Source organism: Octopus bimaculoides, chromosome 7, assembly GCF_046866305.1.
Source record: "Octopus bimaculoides isolate indiv1 chromosome 7, ASM4686630v1, whole genome shotgun sequence".
Taxonomy (NCBI): Eukaryota; Metazoa; Mollusca; class Cephalopoda; order Octopoda; family Octopodidae; genus Octopus; species Octopus bimaculoides.
In genome coordinates, this window is record NC_142934.1 from 55,757,038 (window position 1) to 55,781,037 (window position 24,000).

The 24,000-nt window shown below is 37.9% G+C and overlaps 1 long non-coding RNA gene across 1 annotated transcript in view; it reads left to right on the forward strand.

Annotated features, from left to right (window-relative positions):
• The window catches only part of LOC128248380 (uncharacterized), a 103,088-nt gene that overhangs the window by 37,258 nt on the left and 41,830 nt on the right, over positions 1-24,000 (forward strand). Inside the window, exon 4 of the long non-coding RNA XR_016242460.1 lies at positions 7,432-7,793. This is a non-coding gene — a long non-coding RNA (uncharacterized LOC128248380). The remainder of the gene's footprint in view (positions 1-7,431; positions 7,794-24,000) is intronic.

Consider the following 24,000-nt stretch of genomic DNA (forward strand, 5'->3'; position numbering starts at 1 on the left):
ATTCTTCAGACATAGTTTGTATGATTGTGTATAGAAGAATATATTAATCAATGAAATTCCATCTTAGTCTGATTTTCACATTTTATTATTTGTAATTTTTACAATTTTGCAATATTGAAATAAACTAGTATTTTCATGCTTAATGCAATCATTAGGTTTATGTAATGCCAGTCATGTTCCACATAGTCTATTGTGGGATAGGGAGGCGCAATGGCCCAGTGGTTAGGGCAGCGGACTCGCGGTCATAGGATCGCAGTTTTGATTCCCAGACCGGGCGTTGTGAGTGTTTATTGAGCGAAAACACCTAAAGCTCCACGAGGCTCCGGCAAGGGATGGTGGTGAACCCTGCTGTACTCTTCCACTACAACTTTCTCTCACTCTTATTTCCTGTTTCTGTTGTGCCTGTAGTTCAAAGGGTCAGCCTTGTCACATTGTATCACGCTGAATATCTCCGAGAACTACGTTAAGGGTACACGTGTCTGTGGAGTGCTCAGCCACTTGCATGTTAATTTCACGAGCAGGCTGTTCCATTGATCGGATCAACTGGAACCCTTGACGTCGTAATTGACGGAGTGCCAACAACAACAAATTGTGGGATAAGACTGTCACTACATAAACCTAATGATTGCATAATGCATGAAAGTATTAGTTTATTTCAATATTGCAGCATTGTAAAAATTGCAAATAATAAAATGTGAAAATCAGACTAAGTTGGAATTTCACTGATTAATATCTATATACATTTTTCAAAATGTAACCACGTGTGGATCGTTGACTATTTTTTTCCTCAGTCTTCCTTTCCTCTTGGACTTTCCTCTGTCTCTTGTTTCAGACGAAGAGCTTTGCTCAAAACATAAAACTACCTTTCTTTCTTTCCCTGAGTGTCTGCTAATACTTTACCCTGTACCATGTCCCAGTGCTGTTGTTTTTTTCTTGTTGCATTTGTTCTTCGTTTCTTTTTGAATTTACTATATATATATATATATATATATATATATATATATATATATATATATATATGTTGTTGTACTTGGGGATGGTCATATTGCCAGTTTAGCCAATAAAAACACACGCACTGTATATTTGGTGTTAATTTGCTTCAGCTTTATATTACATTAATCTTAATCTTATTTTGGCCAGAGTTCTTTCGTCACACTTCTGTGACCTCATCAGTGGTCCTTTGTTTCCTTCCTTCTTATGTGTGTCTCACCTTGCTAAATATCAGCCATTATATATATATATATAATAAATGCGCCCTTTTAAAGCCTAGCCCAGCTCATGGGCCCAGTTTCCCGGTTTCAGTGGCGTATGTGTTCCCCAGTTGGACGGGACACCCATCCATCGCAGCGTTACTCATTTTTGCCAGCTGAGTGGACTGGAGCAACGTGAAATGAAGTGTTTTGCTCAAGAATACAATGCGTTGGCCGATCCAGGAATCGAAACCACAATCTTATGATCATGATATATATATATATATATATGTGTGTGTCTGTGTGTGTGTGTGTGTGTGTGTGTGTGTGTGTGTGTGTGTGTGTATGGAGGCGCATGGCTTAGTGGTTAGTGTGTCAGCATCATGATCATAAGATTGTGAAATTCCTGGATATAATATATATATGTAATATATATATATATATGTAATATATATATATATATATGTAATATATATATATATATATATATATATATATATATACACACACACACATGCACACATGCGTGCGTGCACACACAAACACACACCAGATTTCTTTCTGTTTCCATCTACTAAATCGACTCACAAGGCTCAGGGCTATGGTAGGTGATAGTTGACCAAATTGCCATGCAGTGGGACTGAAGCCAAAACAATGGGCTTCGGAAGCAAACCTCTTACTGCACAGCCCTGCTTGCTCATAATACGGCATAATAAGAATATATTTGGACTTGCATTGATTTTGTTAACCAGACATTGTTCAGAAAACGAAATGTCGTAACAACATAACGACTGCACTTGACATGCAGACATGCTCACACACAAAAACAAACAAAAAAGTAGATACATACATGCATTCCAGATGTTGTAACTGTTTGCTTGTACTTTACTCTCTCTGATCAGTTTTCTGAAACAATAACCTGTGTTCAGTTGACAATTACAGTCCCTGTCAATTCCCCTCCTTATTTTGATATCATCTGTTCGTAAAAATACTTTTCCTTCTAAATAAACTTGTAAACCACTTCATCTGGCAGGGATTATTAGTTAACAATAATAGCAACAACAACAATGTTGTATTAGAGACAAGTTTTAATTAACTACAGCCGCTTCTGTTAGTTCACCAATCTCTTTGGTCAAAGCAGGATGTGTCATTAATGTTTCCTTTCCACTGAACTTCTTGGCATATATACATCTCTTTTTCTCTCTTTCTCTTCCTCTGTCTCTCTCTCTCTCTTTCTCTCTCTGTTTATCTATTTATCTATCTATCAATCTACCTATATAAATATCATCATCATTTAATGTCCATTGTCCATGCTGGCATGGGTTGGACGGTTTGACCAGGGCTGGCAAGCTGGAAGGCTGCATCAAACTCCATTCTGTTATGGCATCGTTTCTATGGCTGGATGCCTTTCCTTATGCCAACCTCTCCGAGAGTATAATGGGTGCTTCTACGTGACACTGGCACAGATTTCATTTGTGTGACACTGGTATCTAGCATAACTGTGATTTTACTTGGCTTGTCAGGTCTACTTCTCAAGCACAGCATAATGCCAAATGGACTTGGCATTGCTCAGTGAGGCCCAATGCTCAAAGCATGGCGTAGTGCCAAATGGTCTCGGTCTTTGCTTCTGTGAGGCCCAACACTCAAAGGGTGCTTTTATGTGCTGCCAACATGAGTGCCATTTGCATGAAACTGGTATCTACCAGGACTGTGATTTTACTTGGCTTAATGGGTCTTCTTCTGAAGCAGAACATAATGCCAAAGGTCTTTGTCATTGCCTCTATGAGGCCCAGCACTCGAAAGGAGCTCAACCACTTGAAAGCTGCTTTTTACATGCCACTATTTATATATATATATATATATATATATATATATATATATAGTGAAGGCACATGGGTTAGAGGTTAGGGTGTTGTACTCACAATCTAGCAATCATGATTTCAATTCCTAGACCTGTTGGTGCATTCTGTTCTTGAGAAAAACATTTCACCTCATGCTGCTGCGACATGACTTCAACATCTGACATATGGTACACCATGCACCTGTTCAGACAATATCAATTTGATGGAAGGAGTGAGCTAATGTGAAGCATGAGCATTTGATCCCTATAAACAACTCATTCGTGTGGGTCATTTGGCAAAAGCTGAATGCTCATACGTCGTCTTCGAGAGGTGAATCCATCATGTATATATATGATGTGTGTGTGTGTGTGTGTATACACACACACACACATACGTACAGAAATCGAAATTTAATTGCATCTATATGATCGCAGCATGGAAGATGTTTTTAAGCCATTTAAGAACACACAAATGCAACACCAAGTTTTGTGAGTGAACAGGTCCTGGTTTCAGAGCAACGGAAATATTTTGACACAAATTAAATTCAAACGTTGAGGTGAATCTGACAGTTTTTTGTGTTTTCTTAAATGGCTTATAAACATCTTTCATGCTGCAATTGTTTTTGTTTCGGCACACGATCTCAAATCAAGTCACTTGCTATGCAAGTACATCTCCATAATATATTTATATGTATGTATGTATGTATGTATGTACGTATGTATGTATGTATGTATGTATGTATGTATGCATGTATCATCATCATTATCATCATTTAACATCTTTGAGCTGCAGGGTTGTGCCACACATATACATATATGGAATTGGCAAGAATTGTAATTGTCAACTGAACACAAGTTATTCTTTAAGAAAACTGATCAGGGTGAATAAAATATAAGCAAACAGTTACAACATTTGGAATGCATCTATGTGTATATTTTATATGTGTGTGCATGTGTGTGTGTGTGCATGCATGCATATAGTAGTTACAGTATCATCATCATCATCATCATCATCATCATCATTTAGTGTCCATCGTCCATACTGGCATGGGTTGGATAGTTTGACCAAAGGTGGCAAACTGGAAGGCTGCACCAGACACCAGTCTGATTTGGCATGGTTTCTATGGCTGGATGCCATTCCTAACACCGACCAAGACCACAATGGTTGAGAAGCAAGCTTCTTAATTACACAGTTGCACCTTATATACACGGTCTGATCAATAAGTATCAGGACTGTTACCATTGTGACAAAGCTAAAGCATGCAGACTGAAGCTGTTTGGCAAAGATTGACCTTGAGCTCTGCTGTACATGCACATTGAGTTTTAAGATTCTAGCTCACTTCCACTGTTTACAGCAGTACTTGGAAGGAAGGTGTGTAGTGTGTGATCGTTGCATTGACCATGACAGAGAAAGTTGTCATGGCGATACCATGACAGGGGCTTACACAAAGTTGCAGAAAGTGTATGGAGAGTAGTGTATGAGCTGCACACAAGTGTACGAGTTGTTCAGACGTTTCCAAGACGGTGGCAAAAACGTTGATAGGGACGAACGTTCTGAGAGACCTGCAACCAGTAGAACTGAGAAAAACATCGCAGCTGTGAGGGGAAATCATTGAATCACCATCCGTGAGTTATCAGAGGATGTGCAGATTGGTTACAGTTCAGTTCAGTCTGTTATCACTGAAGATTTGGGTATGAGATGCATGTCTGCCAAATTTGTGCCAGAACTGCTTTCAACTGACCAAAAAGACACAACTTCCTTCCAAGAACCGCTGTAAACAGCAGAAGTGAGCTAGAATCTTAAAACTCAGTGTGCATATACAGCAGAGCTCAAGGTCAATCTTTGCTGAGCAGCCGCACTCTGCATGCTTTAGTTTTGTCACTGTGGTAACAGTCCGGATACTTATTGATCAGACCGTGTATATAAGGTGCAACTGCATGATTAAGAAGCTTGCTTTCCAACCATTGTGGTCTTGGGTTTTGTCCCATTGTGTGGCACCTTTGGTAAGTATCTTGTACTATAACCTCAGGCCAACCAAAGCCTTCTGAGTGGATTTGGTGGACAAATCTGAAAGAAGCCAATTGTGTGCGTGTATGTGTGTGTGTATGCGTGTGTGCCTCTGTGTGTGTGTGTGTGTGTGTGTGTGTGTGTGTGTGTGTATGTGTCTATCCACCATTTGACAACTGGTGTCAGTTTGTTTATGTCTTCATAAGTTATTGATTGGTCAGAAGAGACTGACTGAATAAGAACTAGGCTAAAAATATAGAACAGGGACCAACTTGTTTCACTTAGCTCTTCGAGGCAGTGCTTCAGGATGGCTAGTCTAAAGGTTGAAATAAGTAAATGCTAAAAGAAACACATGCACACAAACAAACACACATATGTAGAGAGAGAGAGAGAGAGAAACAGACAGACAGACAGACAGACAGACAGATAGATAGGTAGCTTGGTAGACATACAGACAGGTAGAAAGACAAGTAGGTTGGTAGACAGACAGACAGACGGACAGACAGACATAGATAGATAGATAGATAGATAGACAGGCAGGTAAATAGATACAGATGCGAACACAGTCATTTGTAACTACATGCATACCTCATAATGTATACATATCAATGCATGCACACACTCATACGGGTATTCAAGCTAATGCACTAATTACCAATTATCAGTTGCAGCCACAAGACGGCACATGTATTATTACTGCAAACTACTTACCAATTCCATATGTTACATTACTCCAAGAACAGGTGCCAACTAGTGCTATATGTTTCGGTGTGTGGCAGAAATATAGACAACACATTCTTTTCTCAGAACAGACATTTTAGAAATAATGACTGGAAAATGAAAGATTTCAGATAGAGGAGAAAGAAGAGGAGAGGAAGGAATCAGAAAGGAAAGGAGAGAAGAAGAAATAAAAGAAGTACAAAGATGATGATGAAGTGGGCAGGGACATTTATTGCTGCCCCCATGGCTGGCAATGAACACAAAGTCTGTGAAGCAGATTTATTGTAGATAATTCTTCTTGGTCATTCGACCTTACTAGAAATAGTAGCAACAGAGTCTTTATTAGATCACCCTCAGCTTTCTTGAAAAGAAGGACACATTGGATATTGTAGTTCTTGTAGAAGGACTATTGACTATTTATCAAGAAAACTTACTGGATGGTCATGACTGGGATGTTTCTGTTCATAGCACTGTTGGCTCGCATCCACCTTTGCTGCTCTTTTCTATTCAGTCTTTCATATTCACCTTGTACAGGGTGGGGCAGAGAAGACGGACGTTTTTGAAATGGCTATCACTCAGTCCCTGGAAAAGAGTCATCTGTCTGACTGATAACATTTGGTCTGTGGTATACTCTTTTACTCTTTTACTCTTTTACTTGTTTCAGTCTTTTGACTGTGGCCATGATGGAGCACCACCTTTAGTCGAGCAAATCGACCCCAGGACTTATTCTTTAGAAGCCTAGTACTTATTCTATCGGTCTCTTTTGCCGAACTGCTAAGTTACGGGGACATAAACACACCAGCATCGGTTGTCAAGCAATGTTGGGAGGACAAACACAGACACACAAACACATACATATATATATATACATATATACGACGGGCTTATTTCAGTTTCCGTCTACCAAATCCACTCACAAGGCTTTGGTCGGCCCGAGGCTATAGTAGAAGACACTTGCCCAAGATGCCACGCAGTGGGACTGAACCCGGGACCATGTGGTTGGTAAGCAAGCTACTTACCACACAGCCACTCCTACGCCTTAGCATTCTTAGCATTCTTTTTACTTAGGTGAAGCCATGGTGCTGTGGACGATAAAGCATCATGTGTTTGCCTACAACAGTTACATGAAGAATAACAAGTCAGTCACAATAGTTCAGCATGGGTTTCGGTGCCACTTCAACATACACCAAAATCAGGCTGTTCCCACGCATAACACAATCTTACGTTGGATGAACGCAATTCGTACTCAAGGTACACTAATGAATAAGAGACCAGTGGGGGGCACCATGAACAGAATGGACCACAGAATATGTGGAATGCATCAGACAAGCTTTCAGAAATGCATCAATGAAAACGGACACCACATGATGGATGCTGTTTTCCACACTTGATTTTGACAAATGTTAATTCAGTACAAACACATTGATGTCAACAAAAATTTGTTTGCAGCTAAAATTAATGATTTTCTGAAATTTTCAAAAACGTCGGTTCTATCTGTCTCTCCCTGTAGCTTGACTTTACATCTCTATCTCTATCTCTGTCTCTGTCTTTCTGTCTCTATGTCTGTCTGTATCTCTCTCTCTCTCTCTCTCTCTCTCTCTCTCTCTCTCTCTCTCTCTCTCTCTCTCTCCCTCTCTCTCTCTCTCACTCTCTCTTTTTTTCTTTCTTTCCAGATGGGCAAGCCATGTATTCACCACTTCAGCAAGACACTTGTTCCTGTCTATCCTAGTTTCTTATCCCTCTATTCTACACCTCACTCATTTGAGAGGGTCCTGTCTTGAGGGTATTTGGTGACCCCACTGATGCTGCTGCCATGTAAAAAAAGCACCCAGCCAGTTGGTGTTAGGAAAAGCATCCAGCTGTGGAAGCCATGCTAAAACAGACATAGAACCTGGCACAACTCTCTGGCTCGTCTGTTCTTGCTGAACCATCTAACCCATGCCAGCATGGAAAAAGGAACATTAAATGATAATGATGATGATGCATCAGTGAGGTTGATGCTGTTTTGATGCTGCAAGAAAAGCAACTTATCTAAGTAAGCATAACTCCTTATCGTCATTGTCGTCATCATAATCATCATAATCGCTGTCATCATCAAATTCGCTGTCATCATCATCATTGTTGTCATCATTGTCGTCATACTGATCATCCTCATCATCATCACCATCATCACCATTTTTACATCTGCTTTTCCAAAACGCACCCAGCACACAGTTAAGGTGGCAGAATCATTAGCACGCCGGGTGAAATGCTTAGCGGTATTTTGTCTACCATTACGTTCTAGGGTCAAATTCCGCCGAGGTTGACTTTGCCTTTCATCCTTTCAGGGTCGATAATTTAAGTACCAGTTACGCACTGGGGTCAATATAATCGACTTAATACCTTTGTCTGTCCTTGTTTGTCCCCTCTATGTTTAGCCCCTTGTGGGCAATAAAGAAATAAGAATCATTAACAAGCCAGACAAAATGCTTAGCAGCATTGCTTCCATCTTTATGTTCTAAGTTAATACTCTGCCAGGGTGGACTCGGTTAAGGCATGTGGTCTGGTGGTTAGGGTGTTGGACTCATTGTCATAAGATTGTGGTTTCAATTCCTTGACTGGGCGACACATTGTGTCCTTGAGTAAGATGCTTTATTTCACATAGCTGCAGTCGACTCAGCTGGCAAAAAGGAGTAATCCTGAATTGGACTGTCTTCCCATCTAGGTGGGGAATATATATGCCATGAAACCAATAGACTGACCCTCATGAGTCAGTATAACACAAGAAGGTAACTTTACCTACTTTTGCCTACCCAGCACACACTGTAAAGTTATTGGCATTGGGAAGGGCATCCAGCCATAGAAACCAAGCCAAAGCAGACTGGAGCCTGGTGCAGCTCCCCACCTTGCCAGCTCTGATCAAACCCTCCAACCCATCTCAGTATGGAAAAGGATATTGATGATGTGCAGGCTATGTGGATTTTCTGGGGCAGTGTTTTGTAGCCAGTTGTCCTTCTTGTTGCCAATCCCTTTTAGTTACTTCTCATAAGGTTGCAGAGATGGGGGTGGTCCTATTTTAACCCTTTAGCATTTAAACTGGCCATATCTAGCCCAAATATTTTACTTGTTTCATGTTGAAGCTGACTAGATCCAGCCTGTTACACCTACCCTACAATTTCATCCTAAAAATGAAATGAACAGTCATATCATCAAAATCTCAAAGGTACAAGATAATGTTTGATTAATTCAAAACAATATGAATAAACAAGCATTATATTTGACAGACTAATCTGAATACGAAAGGATTAAACACATCATACATATGGTAATCAAACATTATTCTATTCCTTTATTCTTTTTATTTGTTTCATTCATTTCACTGAGGCCACAACTCCAGGACTTATTCTTTGTAAGCCTGGTACTTATTCAGTCTCACTGAAAGTGCAAGGCATCTAGTGCAAGTGTCTTCTACTGCAGCCTCAAACTGACCAAAGCCTTGTAAGTGGATTTGGCAGACGGAAACTGAACGAAGCCTGTTGAGTATATGTATGTGTTTGTGTGTGTTTGCCTCTGTATTTGTCCCCTCACAACTGCTTGACAACCGGTGCTGGTGTGTTTACATCCTAAGAACTTAGCCATTCAGCAAAAGAGACCAATAGAATAAGTACCAGGCTTAAAAACCTAAGTACTGGGGTTCAATTCATTTGACTAAAGTATTTTTCAAGGTGCTGCCCCAGCATGGCCACAGTCTAATGACTGAAACAAATAAAAGGTAACAGATAAAATAGTCGTCATCGTGATCATCATCATCATCATCGTCGTCGTCATCGTCATCACTGCTGTCATATAAGATAGTTTTCCTCTGCTTCCATCTACCAAATGAACTCACAAGAGCTTAACTGACACTCCATCAATTCTGACGAGAGTTCCAACTGATCCAATCAATGGAACAGACTGCTCACGAAATTAATGTGCAAGTGGCTGAGTACTCCACAGTTATGCATACTCTTAATGTAGTTCTCAGAGAGATTCAGCATGATACAGAATGTGACAATGCTGGCCCTTTGAAATACAGGTACTACTCATTTTTATCAGCTGAGTAGACTGGAGCACCAATGAAATGGAGAGTCTTGCTCAAGGACACGATGCGCCAGCAGTAATTGAAGTCAAGTCCTTACAATTGTGAGCTGAGCACCTTAACCACTAAGCCACGTGCCTTCACACAGCATAGGTAGGCCCAGGGTTACAATAGAAGATGCCGGCTCAAGGTATCGCACTGAGGGTTTGAACCTGAGACCAATTTGTTGCAAAGCAAACTCCTTCACCACATGTCCTTGCCTGTGCCTACATGATGACAAAGCTTGTCTGTTTCCCCCATGTTGCATGTACCACAAATACTGTGCTAAGAGATAAACTGCAACAGAAGAAAAGTAGAGAAGAGTAAAAAAGAAAAATAACTGTTGTACTCTGTTGTGGTCTTCCATTTGTGCTCCCACTCGGGCCAGCACTAAAACCTTCAACCACATCATCATCATTATCATCATCATTATCTTCTCCTCCTTCTTCTTCTTCTTCTTCTTCTTCTTCTTCTTCTTCTCTCCTCCTCCTACTCCTCCTCCACCACCCCCCTTCTCCATCTCCTCCTCTCCTTCCTCCTCCTCCTCCTCCTTATCTCCTCCTCCTCCTTATCCACCTCCTCTTTCTTCTCTTCTCTTCTCCTCCTCTCCTCCTCCTCTCCTTCCTCCTACTCTCCTCCTTCTTCTCTCCTCCTCCTCCACCTCCTCTTTCTTTTCCTCTCCTCTTCCTCCACCTCCTCCTCTCCTTCCTCCTCCTTCTCCTCCTCCTGCTTCTTCTTCTTCTTTCTACAACACCTTCCACTGCAACTATGCAAAATAGGTACAGATGACATAAGAGATGTTGTGTGCTCAACACTGACCAATCTACATTCGCCATTTACGACTGGATCAGCAACTTCATTAAATCTTAATTTCGCGACTGGCTAGAACCTCATTATCTTGTGAAATCCATGTATTTAGCAAAGTTCCTCCAACACTACAAGACTCTCTACCACTATTTCCATGATTCTTAAAATAAATGGATAAATAAATAAACAAAAAGTCACTGGTGGCATTTTTAGAGTTCTCAAAGCATGTCCAATCAAAATTTAGTTTTCTGTATGTAATATGCTTTCAGCTAGGAAAGTCTGCTGCTCTCTTGTAATTAACCATTCATTATTTATTTATGGAAAATGAACTCCAAGTGCAAATCATACAAGAGAGTAATATCAGTTGTTTTATTGTTTTACTAATCTCTCTCTCTCTCTCTCTCTCTCTCTCTCTCTCTCTCTCTCTCTCTCTCTCTTACCAGGCCTTAAAGCCATTTCAATAGAAATTTTGGTTTGGAAAGTAGATTTGAAATTCTATCATTGACTGAATACTATGCAATCCCAATCCATACCAGTTGTGGTCTTCATGAAAAAAAAAATGTCTCGTCATCGTCATCATTATCGTCATCGTCATCGTCATCGTCATCGTCATTTTTGTCGTCGTCATCATCATCATCATCATCTTATTTTTAACATCTACCTTTCCACTTGCATGGATCAGAAAGAATTCATTGAGGCAGTACAGAAAAGAGCATTAAAAGGCTTGTAAGAGATACCTACCCATCCATAGAGGAGCATTCTGAACTGATTTTGGTGTGTTTACATCTCTCACCTAAAGCAGGGGTCAGCAAACAGGGGTAAATTATCCCAAGTGGGGTAAAAATGAAATTCTTGTGGTTAATTACTCATTAGACATAAGTGAAAATCTCTATATAAAAAGTGTGTTTCTTGTGTTGAATGTGTTATATAAAAAATGTTTCTTGTTACGACTGAAATTTTTCTTTCGGCATGAGGAGGCAATAAAAAAGTTCCTACCTTTTGCAACAACCTACCTTTGCAAATAAGGATTTTCCATTCTGATGAGCATAAAAACAAAGCAGTGTAATTGATTGTATCCAAATTGCTCTGGCATCAAAATGCCCTAATTTTGATGTAATTGTAACAAAAATAAAACGTCATTTCTCCAAAACCTGAAGTGAAAAAGTTTCTAGAAAAACCCTTTTGTTTCATAATGATGATATTAATTCATTTTATCACATTTGTTTTATACTTGTTATATTTAGAATTGTATTCTCCATATAGATAGATTCAATAAACTTTTTGAATTCAAAGAATCTAGGATTTTCTTCCTTTCAAATCAAGGAAGTAATGTCAGCATAAATAAATATATTTCGAAGTAATTGACCTAAAGCATGAATTTTTCTCCTCCATAGCAAACTGCAGTGAAAATGACCTTTTTTACAAGTGGTCAAAGAAGTCCCATGTATATTTGAATTGATCTCAAGTTTATTTATTTTACACCACTGATTTCTGTACCTCACATAGATTTTCTACAATCAGGTGCCCCTTCCTGTCAACAACTGTCACCAATTCCAAGCAAGATAAATAATTTCATGGTCTGTCAAACAACAAACAGCCTAAACATGGTTACATAGTGAACTGACTTTTCTATGCTTGACAAACAACGTTAGTTTTATTCTTTAATTCTTTTATTTGTTTCTATCATTCGACTGTGGCCATGCTGGAGCACCACCTTGAAGGGCTTTAGTTAAACAAATCGACCCCAAGACTTAATTTTTTAAAAACCTAGCTCTTATTCTATCAGTCACTTTTGCTGAATTGCTAAACTTACAGGGGGCTAAACACATCAACACTGTCAAGTGGTGGTAGAAACACGCACATAGATATATACATATACATATACATATATATATATATATAATAATACAAAGAATATATATACATGTATACACACATATATGTACATACTTACATCTACATGTGTATATACATGCATATCAGGGTACAGGACGTTAGAACAATAAACTACAGACAACGGAACAAACACATAGGAAAACGGAAAGCCCCTTGGAATATCCCTTCATCAGCTGTCTCTATTCTATCTAGACGTTTCGAAGACCAGACAGGACGTACTCTAGAATAGTCTCTTCCTGAGTAGTGGATCAACCAACTACACAGAGGATTCCAAGGTGGCAAACACAAACCAAGACAGGAAAAAATGGACAGTGAAAACAACATTCAAAAGCCGTACGGCCAAACGCAAATCTGAGGTAGAACGCTAGTAGTTCGTCTTGCCTTCACAGCGGCTGGAGTGAAAAGAAAGTTGACCACAGGTCACACGAGAGCAGAGAGGATGGTGGAGGGAGGAAATGGAACAAGGAGGAAGGGACAGAAGCAGTGAAGTAGAGGCCAGGACAGAAGGGTAGATAGGAAGATATATATATATATATATATATATATATATATATATATATATATATATAATACAAAGAATATATATGCATGTATACACACATATATGTATATACTTACATCTACATGTGTATATAGATGCATATCAGGGTACAGGACGTTAGAACAATGAACTACAGACAACGGAACGAACACATAGGAAAACAGAAAGCCACTTGGAATTTTTGGTCAGCACGAGGCTATAGTTGAAGACACTTAACCCAGAACCATGTAATTGGGAAGCAAGCTTCTTACCACACAGCCATACCCTGCATTGTTTATGTTCCATAACTTAGTGGTTTGGCCAAAAGAAACCAATAAAATTAGAACCAAACTTTAAAAAAAAAAATGTACTGGCAATAACTTGTTTGACTAAACACTTCTAGGCAGTGCCCCAGCATGGCCGCAGTCTAATGACTGAAACAAATAAAAGAAAGAAGATGAAAGATACGCAGAACTGTCGGAGTATAAATACATAATAATGTTAATGATCGAATCTGACACATTATAGAAACTTCAAATGTTTTGAAGAACTGCTCTGTTGTTTACGCAATCAAATGCCTAAGGAAAGACAAAAAAGTTACCACAAGAATTCATTTTCTAGAACAGAAGGCATCGATGCATGTTCTTGGTGACAGTATTCTCTCAATAGTATCTGTGCTTGGCCTGAAGCCAGACCAAAAACTTAGAATTAATTCCTCCATTCTTGTTTTTAGTCTTGTGAATAGCATCTAATAATAGAGTGTTGCATTGGTGCACATCAGTGATAATTCTCTTCTATTTTGCTACAAGCATAAGAGGATGCAAAAAATACAACATGCCCGATTGCCATACTGCACCTCATATAGAGGTTGTGATAATGTGGTCAGTTTATTTGCTAGAAATAGCAGCTAGCTAAAACTCCTCCTGTTCTCTTAAAGCAAAAAAATAACATTGAATAACATGGTGCAACACAATTTTTGCCCTTGGGTAGCAACTATTATTTCTTTTTGTCACATTTATTCAAACCCCAAAGAATCCCTCTCGACATGTGGCTCTGGTGTTCCCCAACTACTCCTGCTCATGGTCAGAGAGGTATATATTGTCAGCCAGTAAGAAACATGCTCAAGTAGTTAAGGTTAAGCAAATCTGTGGTATTGAGCAGAATATTTGCGATAACAATATTTCTGTTTCAGCAACTCAGCGCTGAAGCGGTCTGAAATGTAATGGAAAATAGGTCAGTTTCAAAACATTGATGTCCAGGTCACAAAAGCAAAGTTTGAAGGGAACAGTAGTCATTTCCTTTGATTTCTAGTTAGAAGTAAATAGGAGGAGGTGGCAGCGGAGGCGGCAGCAATGGTGGTGGTGGTGGTTATGTTAGTGGTGGGGGTGACAGTTCCAGCGATGATGGTTGTAGTATGTTGTTGTTTAACCTCCAGTCGACCATGTTTGAGCAAACCTATAAATGAAAAGTATTCTTGCTGTGAGTAACCATCCTGTCCTCCCACTACACCAGGGCTTGACTCTCATTTGACACAGCAGATATGGGGTGGAAGAGGCCTTGTGACAGGCCCTCACATCAGATGACTGGACGTGGTTGGGGAAGATCTCCAGAGGCTCAACATCACCTTGGAGGATGCAGAGGGGCTGGCATGGAGAGCAATGGTGAACCTGGTCGGCTGTATACATGATGGTATCTCCAGGACCACTAACCTGGGATAACCCAAGAATGAAGCAAGCAAGAGCATGAAGCAAGCAAGAAGCACGCATGGTGATATCTGAGGGAGATCTAGCTGGGATTTCTAGCAGCGGCAGTGGTAGTGGTAGTAGTGAGGATAATGCTGGTGCTTGTGATAAGGAAAACTAATTTAGTTCAAAGAGTGTAGAAATTTAACTTGATTCACTGTTTAGCGTGATTGCCCATTTATAATTTGATCCACTGTTTAAACTGATTCAATGTTAAACTTCATTGACTATGTAACTTGATTCATCATCTATCTTGATTCAGTTTATCTTGAACCACCATTTATCTTGATTCACTGCTTAACTTGATTCACCACACCATTTAACTAGATTCACTGCCTAACTTGATATACCATTTAGTTTGATCCACTGTTTAGCTTGACTCAGTGATTAGATTGATTCTCTATTTAGCTTTATTTACTGTTTAACTTGGTTCTCCATTTAGCTTGATTCACTATTTAGTTTTATTCACTGTTTACTATGATTCGCTGCTTAGCTTGATTCATTGTTTTTCTTGATTCACTCTTTAGCTTGTGTCACTATTTAGAATGATTCCCTGTTTAGTTTAATTCACTGTTTAGCTTGATTCACCATGAGATATGTAAGATGGGAAATGGGAAATGGGGTGCCACTCATTCAAGAACTGGTTAATGGGTGGTGGGGAGAGGTGGATAAATAGGGTTTCTGTTGCTAATCAACTTGGCTCTACTCCAATCAAATTTCATTCCAGAAATCCTGTTTGCTATCCCTATCAGCTGGATGGCTGGATAAGGATGGAAGGGGATGGGCAGGTAGTGGATGGGAGATAGCCGGAGAGTGATTGGGTAGGTGAATGATGTGTAGGGTGGTTGGGTGGATGAAAGATGGCAGTGGGGTCGTTGAAAAACGGTTATGAGTTGATGGAGTTGGGTGGAGGAGAGGAGTGGCGTTTGGTCAGCATTGCTTTCTTGTGGAACAACTCACTAGGCAGTAAGAGTGCTAAGAATACACATGAGGCTTACCACCAATCAACCCCACCTAACCAACCTCGTCTGCCTCCCCCTCCTCCTCCTCCTCCTCCTCCTCATCATCATCATCATCATCATCACCATCATCATCATCAACACCATCACCACAACTACAATTACTACTATTACCACCACCACCACCACCACCACCAGCATCACTATTACCATCTTCATCCCCAAAACAACAAAAACTTCAAACAAACTGTTTCTCAAAGAACTGTCCTGGCAGTGATAGCAGTGGGAAAGTGGGTAGGATGGTGGGTGGGTGGAGTGGGTGATAGTAGGGGGTGGCAGAATCTAAATTAGAGACATGGTACAGGGAGTCAAGGGTGGTTGAAATGGCAGATAACAAGATGGTGGAATATAATTAAAAGAGATAAGGGAATCTCTTAAAGATAATAACTTGAGATGAGGAACTCACACTAATCCACCCCACAACTCCTTTCCCCAGGGTTAAAAATAGAGGTAGGTGATAAAGTCACAGAAAGATTACCTGTGGATTGCTGCCAAATAAGACACAGAGCTGTGTGTGCATGTGCATGTGTGTGTGTGTGTGTACATGTGTGTGTATATATGTATATACATTATTGTATGTATGTACACATATGTGTATATGTTTGTGTGTGTGTGTGTACAAGTGCATGTGTATGTGTGAGTATATATATATATATATATATATATATGCAGATGTATATGTGTATTATTGTATGTATGTGTATGGGTGTGTACACATGTGTGTGCTTGTGTTCAGTTGTTTATGTTTGTGTGTTTTTGTGTGTGTGTATGCTTCTGTACATGATAAAGAAAGAGTGCAGGGTACCTTAATCTATAAGCACAAAGAGGTTACCCCAATTACTATTTCAATAAATCTCAGGACCAACTTGATAAAAGTTTACCCAAAATCAGGACACGTTAGTATTAAGCAATTGTGAGTTTAAAACGATGGTGGTAAGCTCAGCTGCACAAGTTCAATTCCCAGCTGAGCTTTCTCACTTTACTGAATTCTTTTAACTATGATTTCCAACTGTTATGAGAACAGCCTATATATAAAATGTCATAGTGGCAGAAACATAACTGTGTGAGATAGAATGGTGTGTGGTATTCATTTTAGCTGTCAGTAGTCTGAGTTCAAATCTCACCAAGGTCAACTTTTTCTTTCATCCTTTTGGTTAAGATAAATAAAGTACTAATCCAATCCAGTACTGGAGTAGATTCTTCTTTCTCACTTATGCATTCTCTTTCTCTCTTCCTGTCTCCCCCTCTCTTCTCTTTCTCTCTCCATACATACATACATACATACATATATACATATACATATATATATATATATATATATATATATATATATATATATATATATATATATATATATATATATATATATACATATATATATATATACATATATATATATATATATACATACATACATATATACATATGTATATATGTATATATATATATGTATGTATATATATATATATATATATATATATATATATATATATATATATATATATATATATATATATATATATATATATATATATATATATATATATTCAGCAGTATCAGCACCAAGCATTCTTCAGACACAAGGGAACTTTAGGTTAGTTAAAATATGTTTGTGGCATATTTCAGCTTCTAAAAGCAGATTCACTGCAGTTACCATGGAGAAAAAAATTCACCCTTATGGTAAAAAGGTGTGAAGACACCATATCTGTCCAGTGCTGCCCCTGTCAGATTCCCAGTTGTGCTTCTAGCTCTTTAGCCATTATGAATAAAGTTGAGGATTGGATTCAGAGAATCAAGCAATGCTCACAGTAAGCATTCCCACAAGGAATCAGCAATCAGTTCACAGAGTAATTAGATTGCAATGTAGTTGCATAACTTATACACGAATGGTTGAGTTTAACTCTACTCGTGAATATAACTTGGAAGGAAGGAGAGAGAGAGAGAGAGAGAGAGAGAGAGAGAGAGAGAGAGAAGAGAGAGAGAGAGAGAGAGAGAGAAAGAGAGAGAGAGAGAGAGAAAAAGAAAGAGAGATGTACTCCATATTACTCATCACAGCAATTAAACTTCTCAAACTCATCAACAAGCACCCTTCAGAATTACTAGTTGCCAATACAGACTATCACCAGTTCCTTTTGGTTCCAGTTTTACTCCATAACACTCTCTTACCTTGAATAGTATTCGACTGCTGCAACAATGGTTCTGAAACTGTGTGCTGAGGATTTGTAAAATCTAAGTGTAACACCCAAAGTAGCAACAGTCAAAATAAGGGTGTGTACATTTATTTTTAACATGCTGTCAGTCAAGGTTGATCTGGGCATAAACAACAAAATATTTATACCAGCATAGTCATTAAACTGGGTGATGCCTTCTGAAATTGGGATTCCAGTATGATGGCAAGGAATAATCATGCATGAAAAAAAATATAGGAATTTTGACCAGTGTGGCCAATAGACATCTTCTGACTTTGTTGGTACCAAAACTCAACAGCAATATCTAATTTGTCAGTATAGGTTTTAAAAAAGAACAGAAATCAAGCATAAACTATAACAGGTTTTAATTCATAGCATCAATTGAAACAAAATTATGTAAATTCGAAATGTGCATACATATTCTTGTGTCACACAAAGTCAATGGGTTCATTTTTTTTTTTGTAGAAAGAAAATGTTATTCAAATTATCCATGAAGAAAGAGATGAAGTAATTTTGTATCTTTCTTGAGTAAGTGATCAAATGGAAAGATTTATTTTTAAAAATAGGCATGGCTGCATGGTAAGATGCATGCTTCCCAACCACATAGTTCCAGGTTCAATTCCATTGTGTGGCATCTTGGCCAAGTGTCTTCTACTATAGCTCTAGACTAATCAAAGCCTTGTGAGTGGGTCGTAGCTGTATGGTGTGAATCTTGCTTCTCAACCACATGGTTCTGGGTTCAGTCCCACTGCATGGCACTTTGGGCAAGTGTTTTCTACAATAGCCTCAAGCTGACCAAAGCCTTGTGAATGGATTTGATAGATGGAAACTGAAAGAACCCTGTCATATATAAATGTGTGTATGTGTGTGTGTGTGCATGTATGTGTGAGGGGGTATGTTTATCCCCCCTCACCACTTGACAACTGGTGTTGGTGTGTTTATGTCCCCATAACTTAGGCATTAAAAAGTAAGTTCTGGAAACGATTTGTTTGACTAAGACCCTTCAAGGCAGTGCTCCAGCATGGCCGCAGTAACTTGACTGAAACAAGTAAAGGAATAAAAGAATACATACGTGAGTGTGTGTGTGTGTGTGTGTGTGCATATACACTTCATATTTGAGGCTTTGATGAAGCTATAAGGTGTTATTCAGGCACTCAACTATGAATCCACTGCACCTTAAAGTAGAAACAACTGTAAGCTAATGAAGTTCATAAGATAATTGTCTAATCCTTTGTCATCTCACTTTCTTACTTATATGTGTGTATATATATATATATATATATATATATATATATATATATATGTATATATATAGCAAAAGTTTAGATTCAGATGAATATGGTACTTAAGTTGAGGCACCAGAATTTAGTATGGTATTATCCATACAGTTTCAAAATAAGGTGATTAAAATCAAAATAAGCAGCAGGGATATACAGACGTAATGCAGTACGACCGTTTCAAGCGACACCATTTAATTGAACAATGCAACCATTACATCAATTTAAATGCAGAGTAATCCTCAGTTGCATAAATACATAGAATTAAATTAAATTAAAAGAGATTGACATATTAGTATAACAACATGTTGTCTTCACTTCAGCTTAGAAGCTGTTTTAATTTAATTTAATTGCTCTGCATTTAAATTGATGTAATGGCTGCATTATTCAATTAAATGGAGTTGCTTGAAACGATCGTACTGCATTACCTCTGGATATCCTGTTGCTTATTTTGATTTTATATATATATATAGCATTTTTTATATATTGCATTTTTTAATGGCTTGATAACTGAAGAGATGCTGGTGCGGATTTCCGCCCCAACATCCGAAACTCGGAGTTTTATCATGGCTACCGAATAATTGTCACACATTATATTAACATATAAATTCCTCTATTTACATAATATCGAGGTCTCTTTAATTCTTTTGTTGTCTTACCATTACTATCAATATATATATAGTAAATGTTTTTATTTTCATTTCATTCCTTTCGAAATTTTATCCCTAATAGTGGTTGTGGAACTTAGCTGTTCTTTCTAGTGTAAGGGAATCTTATGATGGATACCTCTTATGTGCTTAAATGAACATTGTATTTATGAGTAATATATAGTCTTTGGACTAAATTTTTACATGCTACGCTGCTGGAAGTAGAAATTTCTAATATTTCTATTTCTCTTCGATATTATTAATTATATATATATATATATATATATATATATATGAATGAATGTATATATATGTATGTATATATATATATATATATATATATATATATATATATATATATATATATATATATATATATATATGTATATATATATATATATATATATATATATATATATATATATATATATATACATACATATATATACAATCAATTAAAACATGAACAAGCAAGAAAAAACACGAAAAAAACAACAACATGAAGATGTGGAATATGTACAGTGTTAGTGGGCGCTCAGGAAAGAAAAGAAAAGAAAGAGGATTTCACATTTCGAGTGGAGCTCTTCATCAGAAATATAGGAAAAGTCCAAAGAAGGGAAGACAGAGAAAGAAAATTGCCAACGAAGCACACGCCGTCAATTTATATATATACACATATATATACATATATATATATACATATATATATACATACATACATATATATATACATACATACATATATATATATATATATATATATATATATTAGCCAGAAATGATTTTTAAAATGAGAATATCTGAAATAAACTTGACTGCTCTCACAAATGAGAATACTAAAAATGAACCCGCCTACTCTCAAAAAAGAATAAAAGAATAGAATAACTATGAAATAAATTTTGTGGATGTACAAGTCTCCATACTCTTTATTATCATTAATATTAATATTTACTCCAGGCAACCTTTACAGTCCAGCATATATATATATGTATATATATATATATATATATATATATATATATATATATATATCATTGACCGTTATATATACATCATTGACCGTTAATTGAAACGACCAATCCATGGCCCTTATTTGAAACAACCAATCAGACGAATCCATGTGTTTTAAATTTTTAATTTTATATTACTTTCGATTGCATCGTTATCCTTCCTCCATTTCTAACAAAACTGTCCGATGAACGGGAACGTGAAACTCAGAGTAACGGTTTTTTTGTTATATTTCTGCTGCTTTTAAATAAAGCATATTACTCTACCTCTGGTATTTGAGTACTCTTTTTTCCACCTTGTTGCACATTTCATGTGCTTACTCCGGTGTATATATATATATATATATATATATATATATACAAATGTGAGTTTGGAGGGATACATATTGTATTAGTTTTCAGTTGACTTCCAATTGACGACTAGCCATAACGATCAGTATCCCACATCTGTATCTACAATCAGTTGTTAATCACTCCATAAATTCTTCCGATGGGTAATTCCATGTGCTCTATGCTGGACTGTAAAGGTTGCTTTGAGTAAATATTAATATTAATGATAATAAAGAGCATGGAGACTTGTACATCCACAAAATTTATTTTATATTTATTCTATTCTTTTGTTCTTTTTTGAGAGTAGTCGGGTTCATTTTTAGTATTCTCATTTGTGAGAGCAGTTGATTTTATTTCAGATATTCTCATTTTAAAAGTCATTTCTGGCTAATCGTTGAGAGGACGTTGGTGTTGCCTTGGCAGAGATTTGCACTCACTGAGTGCTCTTGTTTACATTGATTCAAATTTTTGAGATTTTCAATGATATGATTAATCTTTAATCTTTCATCTTTGACTTGTTTCAGTTGTTAGACTGCAGCCAAGAATTGTTAGTCAAATTAATCAACACAAATATTTATTTTTTGTTAAAGCCTGCTATTTATTCTATCAGTGTCTCTCGATGAACTGTTAAGTTTCAGGGATGCAAACATACCAACACCAGTTGTCAAATGGTGGAGGAGGAGGGCAAACACAGACACAAAGACATTCTCACACATGCACACACACACACACACACACACACATGTATATATGATGAACTTCTTTCAGTTTCCATCTACCAAATCCACTCACAAGGTTTTGCTCAGCCCAAGGCTATTGCAGAAGATACCTGCCCAAGGTGCCACACAGCGGGACTGAATCTGGAACCATGTGGCTGGGAAGCAAGTGTCTTACCACAACAACATTGTAGTGTAGGTGAGAGAGGCTGAATCTGGCCAGTTTCAACATAGAATAAATTTTGGCCTCATATAACCATTTCAATGCTAAAGGATTAAATGCACCCACAATAACCGAGTTAACAGCTGAGTTCAGTTATAAGTAGATCAACTGAGGGCCAGTTTTTCAGTGGTACTGCAATAATCCACAGCATTATGAGCATGCAGTGCTGATTGTAGTTGTATCTAGAATAGCTAAAAAAAGACAAATTCTCAGCAACCAGACACAGGTATGGCCGTGTGGTAAGAAGTTTACTTCCAGCCACTGCATGCATTCGTGGAATGTCTGGAATTAACGAGACTGATAGTTTTCGCAGAACAACTGTTGTCATCGATGGGAAGAGTACAGCTATCAGCTGAATCTATCATTGAGATTGTGCCGCCTCCTTCCCTCAACAGGGAGAGGAAGGCTTGCTTTTCCTGCATAGTAGCCATACTGAAAGAAACAGTATGGAAGACGCGTATAAGAGGCATAGTGATGGATACCTTTGTATCTGGCCAGGGGTTAGTTAACTTTTTTTGTTACCACCTCAGTAGTAAGATCAGGCTGGAGAAGTGGTATCTGTCACGAGACAGATTCATGAGAAGATGGAAGCCTGTGGGGAGGAAGTTGGGAGTGTTTGGCACCAGGTAAGTGGAAGCCAAAAACAAGGGAAAGAAAAAGCAAGGGGTCTACCCTGGTGGTCGGATGCCTATCCTTCAGAAAAGCCATTACAAATTGCATCTGTAATGAGCAATGCTTCAATCGAACATTGTAAATATAATCCAATTTTTATTGTGTATTTAAAATTGTAAATATTTAATTGATACAGCTACTTCACCCCTTTTATGTTTGTCTGTCCTTGTTTGTCCCCTCTTTGTAATGCCTTTATGGCAAATATTTATGAAATAAAGTAGCTTGCTTACCAACCACATGGTTATGGGTTCAGTCCCACTGTGTGGTACATTGAGCAATTGACTTCTATTATAGCCTCGGGCCAACCATTACCTTGTAAGTGGATTTGATAGAAGGAAACTGAAAGGAGCCTTATATGTATGTATACTTGTGTATGTGTGTGTTTGTGTTTTTCCCCAGCACCACTTGACAGCCAATGTAGGTGTGTTTACATCCGCGTAACTTAGCAGCTCGGCAAAACAGACTGGTAGAATAAGTAATGGGCTTAAAAGGAAAATCAGTACTGGGGTTGATTAGTTTGGCTAAAATTCCTGAAGACAGTACCCCAGCATGGCCTCAATCTAAAGATTGGAACAAGTAAAAGAAAAAAGATAAAAGAACTACCAGAGTCACAGTATTTGCTGGAGATCATGAAGATGTAAACCCACTTAGTCTTGGTATGCAGAATATTATATGGGTTAAATTCAAGTGAGAATATTACATGCAATCAATTATGATTTCAGGTCTATGTAAAGTCAACTTCAACTATATTGAAGACTAAGGATAATCTTAATAGGATTTGAAATCATCTTCCATTTAGCATTTACACATTCACTCTTTTACTCTTTTACTCTTTTACTTGTTTCAGTCATTTGACTGTGGCCATGCTGGAGCACCGCCTTTAGTCGAGCAACTCGACCCCAGGACTTATTCTTTGGAAGCCTAGTACTTATTCTATTGGTTTCTTTTGCCAAACTGCTAAGTTACAGGAACATAAACACACCAGCATCGGTTGTCAAGCGATGTTGGGGAGACAAACACTGACACACAAACACATACACACATACATATACATATATACATATATACAACAGGCTTCTTTCAGTTTCCGTCTACCACATC